Source organism: Dasypus novemcinctus, chromosome 14 (assembly GCF_030445035.2).
Source record: "Dasypus novemcinctus isolate mDasNov1 chromosome 14, mDasNov1.1.hap2, whole genome shotgun sequence".
Taxonomy (NCBI): domain Eukaryota; kingdom Metazoa; phylum Chordata; class Mammalia; order Cingulata; family Dasypodidae; genus Dasypus; species Dasypus novemcinctus.
In genome coordinates this window covers 96,788,973-96,807,021 of record NC_080686.1, presented here as the reverse complement: position 1 = coordinate 96,807,021, position 18,049 = coordinate 96,788,973, and the positions used below count along the sequence as shown (strand labels likewise).

The 18,049-nt window shown below is 54.1% G+C and overlaps 1 protein-coding gene and 1 long non-coding RNA gene across 4 annotated transcripts in view; one reads left to right on the top strand and one right to left on the bottom strand.

Moving 5' to 3' along the window:
* Positions 1–4,069: 4,069 nt before the first annotated feature.
* On the bottom strand, positions 4,070–12,702 carry LOC139436435 (uncharacterized). Its single transcript, XR_011645702.1, has 2 exons — positions 12,209–12,702; positions 4,070–7,876 (listed from the first exon to the last, which is right to left on the bottom strand). It is a non-coding gene; the product is annotated as an uncharacterized lncRNA (long non-coding RNA).
* Positions 12,052–18,049, top strand: part of ST3GAL1 (ST3 beta-galactoside alpha-2,3-sialyltransferase 1) — a 90,252-nt gene continuing 84,254 nt past the window's right edge. The window contains exon 1 of one of the 3 annotated variants that reach the window (XM_058276078.2): positions 12,052–12,149. The gene's annotated coding sequence lies outside the window, so the exon portion shown is untranslated. Of the gene's footprint in view, positions 12,150–13,088; positions 13,231–15,771; positions 15,946–18,049 lie in introns of those variants that run through there. The other 2 variants (XM_071208049.1, XM_004467585.5) reach the window with 2 other exon arrangements.

The following is an 18,049-nucleotide window of genomic DNA, read 5'->3' as shown; positions in this document are numbered from 1 at the left end:
TCCTCCAAAAAGTGTTACCTGAGAAGTGGAGAGGAACCTGTGCTCTGGTTCAGTTGACCATCCCATTTATCTTGGCATTTGAAAAAGAAGAAGAAACACAAAGCCAGGGAAAGAGAACAATAAGAAGTTTACTTGGTTCCTTTGATGACCGAATTTATCTAGATAGTATAGGAGTTCCCCAGGGAGTCCCTAATGAATTTAAAGCTATAAATCAGATAGCTGCAGGATTTGAGTCATTCTTGTTTTGGTGGGTCACCGTTAATAAAAATGTGGATTGGATTAACTATATATATTATAATCAACAAAGATTTATCACTTACACTAGGGATGTGGTTAAGGGAATAGCAGAACAGTTGGATGCTACTAGCCGAATGGCCTGGGAAAAGAGGATAGCCCTAGACATGATGCTAGCAGAAAAAGGAGGCGTCTGTGTTATGATTGGAGGTAGTTGCTGTACCTTCATCCCCAATAATAGGGCCCCAGATGGGACTATCACCAAAGTCTTGAAAGATATAACAGGCTTATCTGAAGAGGTAGCACAAAATTCTGGCATTGACAACCCACTCATGGGGTGGTTAGAGAGCTGGTTTGGAAATGGAAAGGAGTGACCCTGTCTGTCCTGACTTCCCTTATTATCACAGCTGGGGTACTCACAGCAGTTGGATATTGCATCATCCTGTGTGCCCAAGGGCCAGCTCAAAAACTCATTGAAATGGCCCTAACCAAACAGATGCCCACACAGCACAAGCAAAACCACTTGTACCCCTTAAAGAGAAAGATCTCTATGATGAAGAATGTGAGGAGGCTCTCAGCAGATTTGAGAAACTAAATTGTGAAAACTAAAAGAGTGTGCCACGCAGGGGTGTCCCCCGCGTAGGGGAGCCCCACGCACAAGGAGTGCACCCGTAAGGAGAGCCGCCCAGCGCAAAAGAATGTGCAGCCTGCCCAGGAATGGCGCCACCCACACTTCCCGTGCCGCTGACGACAACAGAAGCGGACAAAGAAACAAGACGCAGCAAATAGACACAGAGAACAGACAACGAGGGAGGGGGGAATTAAATAAATAAATAAATCTTAAAAAAAAAAAAAGAGTCTAAAAGTAAAGGGGGGGGATTTGTGGGAAAGGGTTAAGTTTAATTTTCACAAAGCAGAAGCCAGAGCTGGCTTTGCCACTGAGGAGGGAGAGAAAGGGGTTCCAGCAGCTTTGGTACACCAGGAAATTGAAAAGTGGCAACAAAAGGAGGGCGGGCCAATGATGCGTGCTGGGGGCGGGGTCAAAGTCAGAACGGCCAATGGTGAGAAGTGGGGGCGGGGCCAATGGTGACAATGGAGCCAAATTTGAAAAGTGCACCAGGAGTGAAAACAGCCCTGAGCCCAGCCAGCCCACGGGGTATAGAGAACGAGGGAGCAGCGACTAAGAGAGGGAACTTAGTTAGACGCCTGGGATAGGCTGTAACCCCTGAAGTACCCAATCAGTGCTGAACAGGGGCGGGGCCTGCATGTTAGGTTTAGGGTATAAATGTCAGTGTTTCTTGCTGTTTGGTGCACCGGCCATTTTATCCAGGTTGTGTGCCCGTTCTTGCAAGATGGTTAAAAGTATTTTCTCCTCCACAATCAGGTGAGCTTTTGATTTGCTACAGGTGCAGTTTTCTTTCTAACAATAGGGCTAGTGTGGTCACCTGCCACCCCCTGCAGCTGAGGACGGGAGGTCCCTTGACTAACAGTTTCCTCAAACTTGGAAAAGGAAGAGCCATTTCTGAAAACAAAGACCAAACATGGGGTCCGCCAAACCAAAAAACGAGTTCCACTATTAAAACAAAAAAAAGAAATCACCCCCTCCCATTTTGTATATGAATAAAGGTAGAAAAGAGATTCTTTTAAAACTATTGTTTATGAGGGCTGCTTTTGTGCATAGGAAAAAATCATTTAGGTCTGTTTTTAAAATGTCTTAATAAGGAAATAATAAAAAATCCAGTTATGCTTAGGCCTTAGAATTCAATGTACAAATCTACAGAAGCACAGTGTATACTTTAACAATTACTTTCAGGGATCTCCTATCCAATGCTGAAAGAAACCTAAATCACTTTCAACAATGAGACCAGATAACAACTCAATTCCTTAAAACTCCTCCAAGGTTAAAACTGATATGCAAGCAAAAGCCTTCTCAAGTACTCAAATGTCTATTAAATCACATAAATTAAACTTATAAATAGAGTGGCTCTCAGGTTCTTCTGAACAATCAAGCATGGTATATTTTCTAATATTTTCCTTAAAATTTTCAATGAGAAACTACAATTCTAAATAAAACTCCATTTTAAATTGGGATTATAAAACCAATCGGTCTCTAGTTTGTAAAAAACATTTTTCCATTATACGCACTTCAACTACCTGACATATACTGAATTTCCCCTCAAGTGTTATTTCTATAATTTATTTTCCCATCTTTACATATACTAAACTTTCCCAGGGTGAAAAGGCACTTACCACCAGGAGACAAAACGGCTGTCTTAACATCACAGGCAAGTACCTCCTGACCTTCTGAGTTTATCAGCCATAGATTTTGGGCCAGAACACAGCATCAGAGGGGCATGGGCAATTTTTTTCTTTAGCACAGGTGGACACCCTAAGTCTTTTTTTTTTCTAGTTACTATGGCAATAAGCAACTACAAGTCCTCACTTTACAGGTGGAACTAGTTTCTGCCCTCTTTGTCCCTGATCTAAGTTTAGTTAGGTCTTTAAGACCTACAACAGAGTGCTACTTATCACCAAACGTCCATTCCTCCCTCTTGTAGTAAGACAATCCCTGACTCAACCTATGTGTCTCCAGAATAAAGACTGTTTGTACCAGCATCCCTTTTAGCTAAGCAGCTAAGGGTGACCTAGGAAATGAGATGTAAGCAGAAATGGGGAGGGCAATCTTCAAAAAATGTTCTTAAGCAACAGTTCTTAACTTTTTTTGTTCCACGGATCCCTTTGCCAGTCAGGTGAAAACCACAGACCCCTTATTAAGTCTGCACTATACTGTGTATTGTTTAACAAATATATCACACCCATACCAACATGTCCCCACAAGAATGTTTTTTGAATTTCAAAAACAAATTGTTAAGAACCCCTGCTTTAGAGGTAAAGGTTATGCTTTTATGTCCAAGAATATCTGAAATGAAGATTTGATGGCTGGAGCTGGAGCAGCCAACTTGGACTAAGGGGTAAACTTGAGGATGCATGGAATGTACTAGGTGGAACGGGAAGGCGGATGAAGCCTGGGTTCCTGATACTGTTGACCGTCATAGCAGCCCCGTCTATTGGTGCTTTAAAGGGGAGAGATTAACTTCTAACTCGTTTAAGCCACTGTTGAGTTTTCTGCAGCCAAACCTAAACCTAACTGCTCTAAACACTATGACCTGATTTGTGTAGATGAAATTCTGAACCCCACGTGGGAGTCTTCCTGCCCAGGTGCTTTACTGCCTGGTTGAATCCAGCCTTCTCCCCACATCTGTCTTTAGACCACAGTCCTGAGTTCACACTAACAATTCAAATGATTTTACCAAATTCATACTCAAGATTAGTGGCAGGACCAAGATTAAAACCACATCTAAATTTGAGGTCAGAGCTCCCGATGTGGCCTCCATGTGGCCCTAGCTGCGTCTGGGAGTTTAAATGCTGGTCATTAAAGGTACGAAGCTAACAGTAATTTACATACGAGTTTGCAGTTTAACATATTTAAGTCAGCACCAAAATGTTTGGTAAATTGATGCACATAAAAATAGCAATAGCTAACTTACTAAGCACTTCCTATATACACTGCCCATTTAATGCATCACCTTATTTGACCTTCCCAGCAGTCCTAGAAGGCTGATACCGACATGCCCATCGTAGAGGGAAGCAAGCTAAACACGTCTTGCCCTTGTTCACGCAGGTGACACTCCACAAACCACAGAGAAAGGTACCCTTTCCTTTGTGTGTTCTCTGTACTGCTTTAACCATTAAAAAAAGAAAAAAGAAAAAATGATGGCAGGTTTAGTCTCAAGTAAAGTTAGCCTCTTAAATTATTAAAAAAACAGAGAAACGATTTCAGGACCTCTTATTTATTTTCAACATACAAGGACATCACCTTTGTTCTTTTCAAACATAGACATCTTATATCCAAAATTGGATACACAGACTTGGTTTTACTTGGGGGGGAGGGGTTTGCTCTCCTTTGCAAAAGCAAAAAAATAAAAAAGTAAAAATTAAGGTATGTCTTTTAAAAGAGGGAACGACAGGATTTTCTTCCCAAGGAGGCAGTGGCCTGGTGGAGCCCTGATATTTGGCCTCCCAAACCATGTAATTTTCCATTCTCATTTATAAAACATTTGCAGGAATGTTGACGAATATAATATGCAGAAGAAAGACACTTAAATTAATAATAACCCCCATCTCTGGAACGCTTACTAAGTATCTGGCACGGAGCTGAGATTGCATGTCTAGCACACCCCTCCTTAAAGTGACTCTGCAAGGCAGACACGGTGATCCCCACGCTGCAGGGGAAAAACAGCGGCTCAGAAGGCCTCAGCAGCCTGCCCGGGGCGCCCGAGGAGCTGCCCAAGAACACCCGGTCCAGAGCCCCGCTCTGGTCTCGAGACTCGGCCGCTCCCCCTCTCCTCCTCTCTCCCAGTTTCCAGGTCCAGGTGCTGGTCTCTACATGTCGAAAGGCCAGAATACAGAACACATTCAATCTCTAAAGGGCCGCACAATTTCTTTGCAAGAATGAGGATGCTAACCTGGGGGTACTGCAGAGATTTCAAATCCAGTAGGCATTCTGCCTATTTTGGCTTGAGTCGTGGAAAGTCATAGAAAAACATAAAGGCACAAGGTGTTCCCAGGCGCAAGGACCCGTAGAGATCACCTGAGCCAGTGACTTCAGATCTGGGGCAGTTCGTCCAAACGGCCACCCAAGTGGAAGCAGGTGCACGTCATTTAAGCCACCTTTGCTCCTTCTCTCATCCCACCTCATGCCCCCTGGTACTTCTCCACTGAGGCACTTTTCATAATGATGATTATTCACGAATGTGTAACTCCTGGCCACCCCTGCTCCAACGCCAGCTCCCTGAGAGCAGGCACACACCTGAGCTGTATCCCCGGTATCCAGCCACTGGCCTGGCAGAGCAAAATACTTGATGAATATTTTCCAAATTTATTAGCACATGTGGGTGCACAGGGTGGAAGCCCTCAGGTCCCATGGAAGAAAGTTTGAAAACACTGCTCTACCTCATCCTCCTAATTGCACGGACAAGAAAATTGATGTCAGACGAGGTCAGCTGCCAGAAGGCAGGAGGCTACGAAGCAGCAAAGCCAGGAACGGAAGCCAGGGAATCTGAGCAAAAACCCACGCTCTGGACCCCACTGGGCTACACGGCTGAGCGCTGTCCTGCCTCTCGGCGCAGTCCTCCCCGTCCCTGCGGCCATACTACAGAAAGAACTTGTTTAAAAAGGCCGACGGCTGGGAAGCGGACTTGGCCCAGTGGTTAGGGCATCCATCTACCACATGGGAGGTCCACGGTTCAAACCCCGGGCCTCCTTGACCCATGCAGAGCTGGCCCATGAGCAGTGCTGATGCGCGCAAGGAGTGCCCTGTCACGCAGGGGTGTCCCCCGCGTAGGGGAGCCCCACGCGCAAGGAGTGTGCCCCGTAAGGAGAGCCGCCCAGTGTGAAAGAAAGTGCAGCCTGCCCAGGAATGGCGCAGCATGCATGGAGAGTCGACACAACAAGATGACGCAACAAAGAGAAACACAGATTCCCATGCCGCTGACAACAGAAGCGGACAAAAGAACACGCAGCAAATGGACACAGAAAACAACCAACCAGGGGGTGGGGAGGAAGGGGAGAGAAATAAATAAAATAAATCTTAAAAAAAAAAAAAAGGCCAATGTCTGGACCTCACCGCAGTCTACTGCATCCTGAATCTCTGGGACAGAGGCCGAGGGGTTTTGCCTCTGAAGAGTCTCCAGGAGCCATCCTTATACCCACTGAAGGTTCTGAAGGGGGCCTCGACGGGGTCCTTGTCTGGGAACTGGTGGTGGGCTCCTTTCTCCAGGTGGCCCTGTCAGTTGTGCTCATTTAGAGGCAGATCAAAGACCACCAATGGGGCAGGTTCTACACAGAATCCAGGTATTTTTATTTCCACAAACATCTGCCGAGACTCCACCACGCCTTCAGGACTCTGTCCTTGGCCCTCTTTCTAGTTTCCACAGTAGCCTCAGGTGAGCTCCTTCACGAGCCGCCTCCACCACCACCTGTGGCTGCTTGCCCCTGGGGGAATCCAGCCCAGTCCCCCAACCCTGAAAATGCAACTGCGCGTGGCTTTTCAAACCTGGCTGCACACCCTGTGACCATGGAGGTGGGCTCTAGAGCCCTTCTCCAGCGGCTGGTGACTAAGCCCACCACAGCCGCGCCGTGTTCCCCAGGACGCCAGGTCGTGGAAGGCTCGGGGTGCTCCCTCTCAGCACTCACCCCCCTGCCTGGAGGAGCCCGCCCCGTGGAGAGGCCAGGTGGGAGTGCCCTGGTGGAGGTTCCAGCCAGGCCAGCCTTCAGGTCAGCCTCGCCTGGTCCCAGAGCAAAGAGGTCTCTGGGTGACTCCGGCCAAGGCTACTTGATTTACCCCCAGTTTCAAGTCTTCCCAGACTTCGGGGGGCAGAGATAAGCCATCCCTCCTGGTTTCTGTCTAAACTCCTGAACCCCAGAGTCCCTGAGCAGAAGGAACCATCTACTATTTTACGCCTCTAATTTTGGGGTGTTTTGTTTTGCGGCAATACGTAACTGGAATAAGCTGCAACTGGATGCTCCCCAGGAGGTGAGACAGGCCATTTAAAAATGGTACACCTCTGCTCTCCTCCTTCCTGGGGGACTCCTTTTTTGGAGATTGCCATCATCCACCCAATCAGTTAGGGTCGCACTTGGGCTGCACATAACAACCCCCACAAAATGAACTATGGTACCTTAGGTGAGTCTGAGTATTAATGCTGAATCTCTTTCACAAAACAAGAGATTCCTAGATCAGGAGCTGCTGGCATTGGTTGCACTGCTGTCGGGCATCGAGAGCTCTATCTTTTAACCCCATCGTTCTTGCGCTGGTGTCATGATCAAAGATGACTGCCACTGCTCTAGGCATGCCACGTGTGTTAAAAAAAGAAACGTGATTCTACAAGAAAAAAGCAGGAGATGGATACTGGGGACAGTGTAACAATATCTTCCCCCCTCCTCCTGTTCTATCTGTGTCACCTGCTCTAAACTCATCTACCACTTTCCGAGGCTTCAGCTACTTCCTTAGGTGAGACCCCTGACATCTCTTAGGTCTCCTTGCCCCAGTGTGCACACCCCCTCCACAGCGCTGCCTGAGTCACCGCCACCCCCACCACATACGACTCTGCCCGAACCCCGCCACCTAGCCTACGGGTTTCAGAGACTCGATGAACTTGCACGTCGTACACACTGCACACACCTCACTCACTGTGATACCCCAAAGGCCTGGCCTCCTAAAGGCGAACCCCGCGGTGATCTCACTACACAACTTGCAACCGTGTCACCATGCAGCCCAAATGTGCTAAAATAACAAGCAACCACCCGTTCCCCACCAGATGGGTGCTCTGAGGACAGAACTGTCCAATTCCACGTCCCCAGCAGTTCACACAGCATCCGAGCCTTCCAGGGAGCGAGCAGGCTCCAAGCTCAGCTCACGGTGGGTTTTCTAGAATGAAGCAGCTGATGTGTACAGAACATAGCTATGGAAGGACGTTTACTGAAGTACTAATTTGTGCTTTTTGTCCCCTACATCTTTCCATTTTTGCCTTTTCAACGCTGGAGTCAGGTCCTGCTCTTCTCTTGCCTCAAGAACTTCACCCTGAGGGAATATAAGAAATTGCTTGTAGACCGGTTTCTTTGAAATCAAGGGTAAGCCCACTGGCAGGGGAAGGGGAGAGGGCATGCTTCCGAGGGCTATGGAGAACGGAAGCCCCACAAGGGCTGCCCCCTGAAGAGGGGTGAGAAGGGGGCTCAACCCAGGAGGCTGGCCCCTTGGCTGGGATGCTTCGGAGCCGTGGTCCTCCGGGGTCTGCAGCTTAGGGCCGTGGAAGGCCCTGCTGAAGTTCGGGTGACTGCTAAGCACCAAGGTTGATCTCTGGACTTTTGAACACTTTGGGGGGTCAGGGAGCCCCATAACGGCTGCTACTGAATCTAGCAAGAGGGGAGCTGTGATGGTTTTGAGGACAAAACACCATGTGATTCAACCAGGGCTGAGTCATACATGGTATACAGGGCTTGTAAAGATGAGCCCTGGAAGAAAACAAGTGAGAAACACAGATTGGAATCACACAAAGAAGGAGTTTACTGCTAGGCTCAGAAGTTGGAACTTAGTTCCCTAAACCAAGGGAAGCCACTGAAGTTTTGAGTTTGGGAGTGGGGGTGGGGAGAGCTTCAGGAAAATGAACCCAGCTGTAGCTGTGTATCAGTTAAGTGTTTGACAGCAAATAACAGAAACATGACCTAAAGTGGCTTAAATAAGAGAATTTTTTGGCTCACACAACAGGTAGTACAGATAGGCTTCAGGTATGGTGTGATCAGGGCTCTGAACCTACTTGTCCCCAATATGACTTCCCCCTTGGCCACAGGATGTCCAGCTATTACAGCATATCCTGATGGAAAGAAAGATGGGCTTCCCACAGCTTACTCTTAAGAGTATCTTTCTTAGAAGACTCAAATAAGTTTCTCTCTTTATCTTCTTGGTCCAAACAGGGGTTAAATCCCTCGTTCCTGAAGCAATTTCTAGAAAAAATAGGGTGGTCATGCTTGACCCAGACAAATCATCTGGCTTGTCACGGCTGTTCGGGTGGACATGCGGACAGTTCAAGAGTCCCGCTGGCCTAAACGTCCTCGAGATTCTCAGTGAAGGCAGGCGCTTCAGGACCCTGGTCCTCTGCTTCCTCCAGTGCAAAGCCCCCTCTTTAAGGAAATGTGAGCCAGTTCCTCAGAGCCCCGGGAGCACCAAGTTAAACCTCGGCCAGACACGTGTAGAGCCTCTGCATGCACCCCTCACAGATGAGACAGCCCTTCTCTTCCCCGCACAACCGCCGAGGTGGGGTGGGAAGCCACTAGGATCTTTGCACTCTGATGTGCCAAGAAAAGGGGCAGCAAAAGGCTGAAATCAGCCTCCTTAACCACTACTACCCAGGGCTCTGCTGCTGCTCTGACATGTGGGGGTGGCGGCGAGCCCTGCGCCAAATTCAGGGCCCCCGGGGGACCGGCTGCGCAGACACTCCAGTGATGACTGCTGCCAGTTGTTCCCTGGCAGGCCTGTCGGGAGACACACTCCGAGTGACAAAGAATGCACGCTCGCACAGCCCTGACACAGCCCGGATGTGGGCTGCTGGACTCCGTCCAGGGCTGCTGGGAGGCTGCTTTCATGGAATGCTACAACTCCTCTGGACAAAAGGGACAGTGAGAGAGGCTACCTGGGAGGAACTGTGCTAGAACCGAGAGGAAGCGGATGAGAGAAAGAGCTGGCTGGCTTAACCCGTCCGAGACGCGCGAGCTGCACCTGCCCTACATCTTTCTCTATGGCCCGGGCGATGATGTCGGCGTGTTTCATCACAGAGTTGCTTCATAATGAATTTCCTTCTCACCGTGGAATCACCCAGGGGAAATGCCAAGAGCCCACGGCTGAAACCGAGAGCTGGTTTCGGTTCTCGGCGACACAGCGTGAGCACTGGATGACCTCAGGCTGCTCCCTTGCCTAATCTGATGCTTTTCACAGAACTCCTAGGACATAGGTCTGACCATAGAAGAGTATTTCCATTTTTTTAAAGTGCTTTCCCCTACATCATCTTATTTGATTCTTACGATATACTTTCCTTCCTTCGTTCAGCAACTCTCCTGAGCAGCGAGCATGTGGCAAGCAGGGAGGTGGGTGCTGCAGTTGGCAGGGAACCAAACCCAAAGCCTTCCTGACCATGGCGACCTTAGAGTCAGGTCAGAAGGCGAGCGGCCACCCCATGTGGTGAGATACATGCAAATCCACACGGCCCCGTGGCCAGTGGCTGCTGGGAGGTAAGCAGGTGACCTCTCCTGCATGGCATTCTCCTGCAGTCTACCTGGGAGATGTTCGGGGCTCTGCTTCCAAGGACAGTGTGTGCGTGAGCCTTGCTAGGTGGTTCCCTGCTGCAAAGTGCTGCTACTGGAGGGAACAGTAGCTTAGGCTACCAGGAAAATTCTTTCTTCTCCCGTGCCCCTGTACCAGGGTGCACAACCTGACCCTCGTCTCAGAAAGAGGTAAGCCCACAAGATGCTTCCAGGCAGGCTGAACCGCCCCCTGCTCCTCCCCCCACCCCGAATTGAAACAAGCCCCAGGGAGGCCTGATGGGGTCAGGCAGGAGGTTTCAGAGCAAGTCACAAGTTACGAAAAACCCAAAACTTTAGATCGCAGGCCTCCGACTGCGTCTTAGCGGGCCTCCTGGAAGGATTTTGCAGAGCTGAGTGGCTTCTGTTTGTCTGGGGGATTTTCTGTGGTTCAATTCTCCTTCTGACACAAGCCTTGGTCTATCTCTCTTCCCCTTTCCCTTCCTGTCTTAGTCAGGGTTCTCCAGAGAAATGGAGCCATTTAACAATATAAATAACTAATAATGCGGTTCGACTTAATAAGACCCGTAAAAAGACCTATTAGAAAGAATTGGCTCATGCAACCTGGGGACTGGTAGGTCCAAAATACAGAGGCCAGACCGCAGGCTGGAGACTCTAATGAAAGTGAGGTTGACCATGTGGAGCTGGCCCATGCGCAGTGCTGATGCGCGCAAGGAGTGCCGTGCCACACAGGGGTGTCCCCGCGTAGGGGAGCCCCACGCGCAAGGAGTGCGCCCCGTAAGGAGGGCCGCCTAGCGTGAAAGAAAGTGCAGCCTGCCCAGGAATGGTGCTGCACACACAGAGAACTGACACAACAAGATGACACAACAAGAAGAAACACAGATTCCCATGCCGCTGACAACAGAAGCGGACAAAGAAGACGCAGCAAATAGACACAGAGAATAGACAACCGGGGTGGGGGGAAGGGAAGGGGAGAGAAATAAATAAGTAAATATATCTTAAAAAAAAAAAAAAAGAAGGTGAGGTTGAATTACGCAGAAGAGGGTGGACTGAAGTTGAGGTAGAAATTCTTCTTTCTGACTACTGAAATCCTCAGTTCTGGCTTTTCAGACCTCCAACTGATTGAAGGAGGAGATTTCCCACCTTACTGAGGGCAAGCTCCTTTGTTGACTGTAGATGCAAACAGTAGTAGATGCAATCAACTGCTTACAGAGGCAAATCTACCACTGAAATACTCTCACAATAACAATCATGCTAGGGCTTGCCTGACCAAAGGACCGAACCCCATAACCTAGCCAACCTGACTTATTCATTAACTATCATACCTCCCCTTCTAAAAACTGCTTTTCTCATTTTGTTCCCCTACCCCCCTTTTCAATTGGTTTTCATACTACTTCTCTTTTCTCTTTCTTCTCTTAACATCTCCCTGTTTCTCTCCTGAATCCCCAAAGTCTTCCTTGATAAGGCTAGCCATCCTCTAAAGCAGGTCATCTCCTTGCTGTGGGCAGAGGCCTGGAGAAGTACATGGCTAACAGCCTACTTTTATTGAACATTTACTCTATGCTAAGTAGGCTTTGCAGGGTTTGACATGTATACATTCATTTAATCATCACAACCACCCTATGAAATAGACACTATTATTAGATCCATGTTCACAGATGAGGAAACCAAGGCACAGAGTTAAGTCAACTGCGAGATGCAGTAACTAGCTCAAGATCACTCATCAAATGAGTTAGCCATGCAGGACCTGCACCCAGAAGTCTGCTCCAGGTAGCATGGTAAAGATCCTTCTGGTGAATGAAAGGGTTCTCTCTTTCCACTGCAAGGCTGAGCCCTCCTACTGGAGCAAAAAGGAAGCTGCAAGAATTAACTGACCCTAAGGCCAAGCCATGCCTCCTTCCCTCTAAACATTCCGCAGAAAAGTTGGGAAAGAGGTGAAGTCCCAACCAGAGGACAGAAGCTGTAAAACCAGCTTTTTATAAACTCCCTTTTCAATCTTGCGCTCAGCATTCGGCCTCCAGGATACCCGGCCATTCCGCAAAGTAAGTCTCGGCCACCCCTGCTCCAACCGTAAAAGACAGAGGGCAAAATAAAGGCAAACCTGACTTCTCAAAGCCCCAGGTCCCAGCCCAGGTCGCCTCGGGCTGGCCCTGGCCGGGGTTCCGCCGCCGCGCCCTAGCCCTGCTTCTGGAAAGCGTGGCAGCCGCCCCATCCGAGAGCCAAACCAGCGGCAGACGAGCTAGGGCGCGGGCCGGCCTCTGCGGCTCCGGCTCCCCCGCCTCGCCAAGCCCCCGGACCCCCGCGCTCCGCCCTCCCCGCTCCCTGCACCCCACCGCGAGTCCCCCACCCCTAGAGGAAGTCGATGGCTCGGCCCGGTCGCCGCCCGAGACAGCGGCCCCTTCTTGCCCCGGTGGACGCGGCGCGGGCCTCCGGGCCCCGTGGCCACGTCTCCTCCGCGCGCAGCCGCCGCCTCCTCCCCGGGGCTGACCCCCCGGCTGCCCGGCCATCTGGCCGCGCTTTCGAGCCCTGCCAGCCGGCGGGCGGCGGCCCCGGCGCGGGCAGCCGCGGAGCTGTCCCCGCGGAGCCCCTCTCCGGGCGGCGGTCCGGCCTCCGCGCCGCCTCCGCCGCCTCCGGCGCCTCCCCGCCGGCCTCCGCCGCGCCCGCCGCGGTCCACGTGGTCCGTGGCGCTACCCGGGGCTCGCGCGCCGCCGGCGGCCGGGCCTGCCGAGCCGAGGCCGGGGTGGGGGCGGCGGGCGCAGGGGCGGGCGTGGGCGGGCCGGCAGGGAGGCGCCCGCCCCTCGGCGCGCCCCAGCTCCCGGGCCCGGCCGGCCGGGGCGGCCCCTCCCGGGCGCCCCGCCTCCCCTGCCCGCCGCCCGGGGGAAGGTGCTGGGAGCCCGCTCCCGCGGCGCCGCCTCCCGCCGCCCGGCCCCCGCCGCCGCCGAGCCCCGCCGCGCCAGACAGTTTCGACACTTTGCAAAGACAAAGAACCCCGGACCGGAGGGAGGAGGACGAGGAGGGGAGGAGGCGCGGCCGAAGGAGGGGGCGCCGTGAGCTGGCCGGGGGCGAGCGTTGCGACACCCCCGGCCCCCAAACCCGGGGAACTCCGGCGCGTCGCCAGCCGCGGTGAGTGAGTGCTCGGAACCGAACGCGGACCCCGAGTGCGCGGGGGTGCGACGAGAGCTCTGTCCGCCCGAGTTGGGGATCGGGCAGTTTCGTGTGTGTGGCCGGGACCAGAAGTGGGGGGGAGGAGACGCGGAGGGAGTGACACCGAGGTGGCACTGAGGACCCCGATTCGGGCGCTGCGAGGGAGACCCACGAGGTAGACCCGAAGGTGGCTGGAGAGGAGGGTCTGGCTTAGGGGTCTTCAGCTTCAGCCGGGGCTGGAGAAGCTGCTGGGAGCTCAGCGGGGCGCCTGTCCCGGCCCCCGCGGCCTCAGTGACACTGCACCCCGCGCCGGGCTGCGAGCTGCGGGCCGGGGCCGCGGGATGGTGGAGCGGTGACCCGGCCGCCCGGGGAAGGAGACCCCGCGGAGCGGCGGGACTTGGGCGCACTTTGGGGAGCCACGGTCGTGGGCCGGGATGTCGGGGACCCGGCGGAGCGGACGTGGGACGCACCCCCAATCGAATCGAGCCTCTAAACCCGCGGCGAGCAGGCGCAGACCAGGGAGGTGGCCATTGGCCCCGGGAACGCCACCGGTCCTCGCCGCTCCGGGACCGGGGAGAAGTTGCCGAGCGGAACGGGGCAGCTGGCGCGGCCGACAGTGGGCGGCTCTCGAACGGGAGCCCGGTAGAGGTGATGCTAGTGGCCGCTCGAAACTCCGAGTCCGCCCCAGCCCCGTTAGACACCCCCGCTGCCGCGAAATCATCTGACAAAAGTTAGCAACTTGTCTGTGCCTCTCCGTGTGTGACCTGCGAGGGCCCGGGGCCTCCCCTTCTGGGAGCGCGCGTGGTCAGCGAGCGATGACAAGGGGGCAGCGCGCCGGGGTTGGAGTCGAGCCAGATTCTGAACCCGGACCGTGGCGCAAACTTGGAGCTCCTGCGTTCAGTAGGAGTGAGCGTGTCTGAGCGTGACCTTGCGGGAGCAAGCGCGGCTGAACTTGAGATCGGGGTTGAGGCTGCGCCCTGGCCGAGCGCGCCTTCACCTCCCCGCGGCTCCGCTCTTCTTGGAAGGGTGTCCGGGTCCCGGGGCTCTGCTCGCTGGCCGGAGCCCCGTCTCTCCTCCCTCCTACCCGAGGGTCTCTCTCTGCGCCCGTGGGGCTGGCGGGGGGCGCCTGGCCAGGGAGAGCGCCCAGAAGCGCACGAGTGGGTGGGGGCTGGGGCGGCCGCTGCGTCCCGTGGGCCCTGAGGGTCCCGCAAAGGGAGACAGCCGTGGCCCTCAGGGCAGTGACTTTCTCGCCGCGCCGCCGCGTCAGCTATCCTCCTGGCTTTCACATGAGAGCCTCCGGGGACCCCTCGCCTTTCTTGGCTCATCCTCCTCCCGAGTTCCCAGGCCCCGCGTGTTTGTGCCGAGATGGTTCTCCAGGGAGACAGCGGGCGCCCACCCCGGCGTCGCGGCTGTGTGTGCGTGTGTGTACTTGCCGGGGGGGGGGGGGGAACGAGCAGTGAGCGAAGGTCTCCTCGGTTGCCACCACGCGCAGTACACAGAGTCGGTGTCCACGCTGGTCTTGAAAATGCCTCTAGGCCAGCAGGAGCCAGGCCGCGCCCTCCTCCCCTTCCCCACTTCCACAACTGAACCCCAGCTCCTCTGTTCAGTGAAGCCCTTCAGGCTTCGAGACTGCCGTGGAGCACCCACTACGCGCTAGGCTCTGCGCTGGGCAGATGCCTGGAAGCTGCGGGCCGAGCCTCCTGCTTTACCCCGGAGCTGCCGGAGAGCGCCCCCAAACCTCCCAAAAGACAAGGTGCACTGCCCCCTGCCGGCTGCTGTGGGAATGGCCGTTGGGCTCTGCGGTGGGGAGGGGGTGCCAGTGGCAGGGTGTTTGGGGCCGCTGACCGCGCCTCCCGGCGCCTCGCTTTCCTGTTGCTGAACACTATAGCCCAGACATTTCCTGAAATCCAGTGGCTGCTTGAGAAGACTGACCAGAGTTCATTATTCTACCCATGTCCTTTCTTTCCATATCCATGTCCATGCCTCTGTCTGGATCTGGATTTGGGGGAGGTGGGAGGGGGGTGAACTCTTCCCAGGTTCCCACCATCTGGGCTCCTCTCGCTGTCTTTGGGCGTGAGACTTCAGCACTCATAGTCTCAGTTTCCCTGTCTGTAAAATGGGACCATTACTACCACCTCACAGATACATTGCATACAGTAAATACTGCACATAGTGCGTGTGGATGCCCCTGCATGCCTTGACTCCAAGGTCTGGGCCAAATACATAAGTAAAAGAATGCGCACGGGGGCGCCCTCCCCTGCCTTCCCCAGTCGCACAAGTCCTGACACGTGCTGTGTCCGCATTTTGCAAGACCCACAGTTGCTGTCCAGGTTGCGCGGCTGGGGCCAGGCCGGGACATGGGCCTGAGCCGAGGGGCCGCCTCACCTCGCTTGGCCGGCAGGCCAGAGCGCCCCACCCGAGCCCTGGGGGGAGAGAGAAAAACAGGAAGTGTTGCCAGAAGTGATGGCAGAGGGTTTCTGCAGGGGCAGTGGCTTCTGCTCCGCGCAGCTCCGCCCCGGCAAGCGGAAGTGACCAGGGGCCAGGCTGAGTCCCGCCCTGGAGGCTCAGGCCGGGCACCTCTCTGGCCAGCCTCCCAGCACCGCTCCTGCAGCCTGGGGACCCGCTCCGAAACGGCCCGCGCCCAGGTCAGGAGGGAGCCCGGGTCCTGGGGGGTACCGTGGACCTCTGTGCCAGGTAAGTCTCAGTCCCTGTCTCGAAGCAGCCCCCCGAGCCAGGACACCACCCTGTAGCAGACTGTCTCGGCCGCCCCCTGAAAGGGGCCTCTCGGAAGTGTGGCTTTTTGAAACCCCCTGGTCCGTTAACCTTGGCCTGAGTCAGTTCCTGGGCCTAGAGCTGCTGACTCAGAGGATTTGTATTTGGACAGGGCTTTGCCGGATGGGATTGGAACCACGGCCCTCACCTCCGGCTGCCTCCCACGCCGCCAAAAGCAAACAAGAAATAGACAGACTGCATCCTGTTCTTCCGGAGGGCTCTAAGCACACATCGCGCTGCAGGTGGAAGGGAAGGGCCTGGGCCCGGAGAATCCTAGAATGAGGCTGACAGCTTTGCATAGTTGTGCGCCCCGCTGTGGGACTCTAGCCCCACTGCCTCGCAGTCCTAAGGAGCTGGGAGCGCTCTCCTGCTTTACCTCGGTTGCAGGAGGCCAGGCTCAGGCACCTGAGAAAGCCTGCATTCTAGTACCAGTGGCAGTGCTCGGTGGCCTTGGCCCCCCCCTTACCCCCCCCCCCCCCGGGCACGCAAACTCTTCCTTCCGGGCTCTGGTGGCAGTTGCCCTCTGCAAATTGAGAGGCTGGACTGACAGTCCCTTAAAGCCTTTCTCTGTGAAGAGACCCCCTCATTTACTTTCACTCTTCTCAGTCCTCTGGGGCAACCGCAGACTGCCCTGGCCTGGGGGGGGGAGCATCCCCTATTCCAAGCTAAGGACCTGCCGGAGCCTCACGGAGCCCTCAGTCCCTTGGCTAAGTCCTTCCCCGACAGCTCTCAGTGCCGGGTATTTAGAGATGGCCCCAAAGTTTTCAGGCTCTGGGGTCTGAACCCTCAGCGCCGAGGGTGCATCCGCGGGAACCCCCAAATGGTGCACCTGCGGGAACCCCCAAATGGTGCACTTTGCAAACAGAAACCACCGAGACGGCCCCAGGGCCCACTCTGTTCCCCTTCAAAGGGCTAAAAACGACCTTAGAAATCATTTTGTTACACTGTTCATTTTAAGGTAAAAATATGGAGGCCCGGAGGGGGAGTGGGGTGGTGGAGACTCTTGTGGCTGGCTGGTGCCCTGGTGCCATGAACTCCAAATAGCTTGACCTTTCACGTGCCCCTTCTCCAAACCACGCGCTCTTCCATACCCCTCAGCCTCTGTGTCTTGTTTGAAACCAGCATAGTCTTGGAAAGCCAAGGGGGGCGTGTGTATGTGCGTCAGTTATTCACGTGTTTTGTTTGGTTGGATTACTTTGATTTCAGTGGAGCCAACGTTTCTTAGACTCTTGTTATGATCCAGGCACCCCACCATGTGCTTGGGATGTGGAGATGGAGGAATGTGGGACCTTTGTCTGCCTGTCCACCCAGAGGTCCCAGAGCTGTGTTGTTCTGCATGTTATAGAAATAAGTTTGGAACCAAAAAGGGAGCCATTTCCCCTGCCTGGCGGGACCCAGGGGAGGATTCACTGAAGAGACAAAGCCCGAGCACCTTCGGGTCCGAGGCAGAGTGCAGGAGAGCTGCAGCATATTCTTGACTGTCTAGGTATGGAAAAGAAAGCGCTTGTTACCTGTGCGTGAGGGGAGAGGAAGATAAAATAACTGGTTGGTCCTCAGTCTGTTGACTGTGGTTCTGAAGAGGTAAGGGAACTGGCAATTTTAGGGGTTCAGTGCCACTCCCGTCCTGATCTCTGGCTGGAGTGGGATTAATTGAGGCCGCTCGGCCAGTTTGCAGGTCAGGTCCCTGCCCTGGGTGAGCCTGCAAGGGCTACGGGCCCCAGACTGACCGCGAGTAAAAGAGACGTGGCTGCTCTGCTTTGGCTTAAAAAAATGCAATGGAACTGTTCGTCTTTAATATTCTGTCTTCATCGTGTATCTCAGATTTAAACAGCCGAGGAGGGAAGGCGGGTTTCAAAGGCAAGCAGGCAGCGGTCCGGGAGCTTTCCCGGAGACCCCAGAGGATGCTCCTGCAGCCGTGTGAGTGTGAGTGGGGGGCTCTGAGCAAGTGTGACGAGTGCCTTCCCCCCGACAGCCACGTTCTAGGGGTGCAGGGCCCAGGTCCCTGTGCGGCTGAAACGAGGGGGTG